General features: G+C 41.0%; 1 non-coding gene across 1 annotated transcript; it reads left to right on the forward strand.

Moving 5' to 3' along the window:
• The first annotated feature begins 928 nt into the window (after positions 1–928).
• On the forward strand, positions 929–1,047 carry LOC131932504 (5S ribosomal RNA). The gene has a single exon (XR_009384591.1). It is a non-coding gene; the product is annotated as a 5S ribosomal RNA (ribosomal RNA).
• Positions 1,048–1,753: the final 706 nt, after the last annotated feature.

A 1,753-nucleotide genomic window follows, 5' to 3' on the forward strand; every position in this document is an offset into this window, starting at 1 on the left:
TAATTACTAATGCATTTAATTATTAATACCTAGGCTACTCATTCCTACAGAATCTAGAAATTCTAGATCTAGACTCTAGAGAAATACTGGCGTCCCAGGCCAACCTAACCTTTTAAGCAACATCCTTAATTAGCATTTAATTAACCATGGATCGCCTGCCTTTTTTTTTTCACCGTGAAATTATTATTGTAATTTTTGAAACAGTATTTTGAATAGATCTACCCTCCTGTTTATATTATTTTAGTTAAGCTAGAGCGTTAGATCTAGAATTCTAGATCGTCGCCTAGTTGCGTGTTTTAAAATGAAGCCAGAATATTAATAGACTGAAAATAAATGTGCCAGTTGTCGTGGGAAAAGGTTAAAAGAATAATTAATAAATGAAAAGCATTGAACTATTTCTCAAACATTAAATTAGTAGACTTGTAGGCGGCTAGATCTAGATCTATGTGATGAGTTGGATTAAAATTGAATGAATTCGTGCAGAATGTTTCGGAAGGAGTGAGTGAGCGGGAGACCCAAAAAAGTTAAAGTATCGCCTTTCCGATAGATCATTTCACATGAAAGCGATAGTTAAAGGACAGGTCGGATGCAGGGGGCACCTGGTTTTCTGATTTTAGTCAAGGAAAATGGGGAAAATGTATTTATTTTGTATTTTACAACGCGCGATGCTCGAAAATTAGTAGCTCAGGGAAGTCTACCGGTGGTTACCGCCTCAGGTTAAAAATAGCGACCAATGGCTGTAGAGGGAAAAAAAGGCACATAGTATTCGATATTAAAACAATGTTTCGCTTTTGTGGAGATTTAGGGCGTTTTTTATTATTGAAATAATATGAGGAAAGCAGTGAAATCATTATTGTAGCCAGAAAAGGACGAATAACTGCTGATTTCGTTTGAGTATATTTATAAGCCCCAATTTTCTCACACAGATGTCTACGGCCATACCACGTTGAAAATACCGGTTCTCGTCCGATCACCGCAGTCAAGCAACGTCGGGCGTGGTTAGTACTTAGATGGGTGACCGCTTGGGAACACCACGTGTTGTAGACTTTTTTTCATCTTTTGTCTTTTATTTTTTGCCCCACTGGACACCTATTCTTACCACCTGCACTCTTTCCTAAGTTCACCACATACCTGTGAACACTTTTGTAATATCGAAATATTTTTTGTTTGTGTCTTTTGTGCCTTCACGGTAGGCTACCTCGATCCTACCCACCCATGGAAACAAACCCCTTAAAAACCAACAAAGGAAAGATGACCACTCTGCCCAAATTAAATAAATAAACTAAGTAGGCTACAACCTAATAATTAGAAGTAACTCAGTAAGTTAAATAAGGGGTAGGTATGGAAAACATTCGTGTAGGGGTTACAACCACTCGAGCTAATTCGGAAACGTATGGGTGGCCCTAATAAGGGCCGGATGGGTAGAACAAATGGGTGGTCCTGGGTTGAGTTTAACCGCCGAAGCCGTACAGGGTGCGACCTTGACGTTTCAGAGCATAGACGACATCCATAGCAGTGACGGTCTTCCTCTTGGCGTGCTCAGTGTAGGTGACGGCATCACGGATGACATTTTCAAGGAACACCTTGAGGACACCTCTGGTTTCTTCGTAGATCAGACCAGAGATACGTTTGACACCACCTCTGCGAGCAAGACGACGGATGGCTGGCTTGGTGATACCTTGGATGTTATCACGCAACACCTTCCTGTGACGCTTGGCGCCTCCTTTGCCGAGTCCCTTACCACCTTTGCCTC

The sequence above is a fragment of the Physella acuta genome, unplaced genomic scaffold, assembly GCF_028476545.2.
Source record: "Physella acuta isolate Inbredline_101_S28 unplaced genomic scaffold, ASM2847654v3 ptg002189l, whole genome shotgun sequence".
Taxonomy (NCBI): domain Eukaryota; kingdom Metazoa; phylum Mollusca; class Gastropoda; family Physidae; genus Physella; species Physella acuta.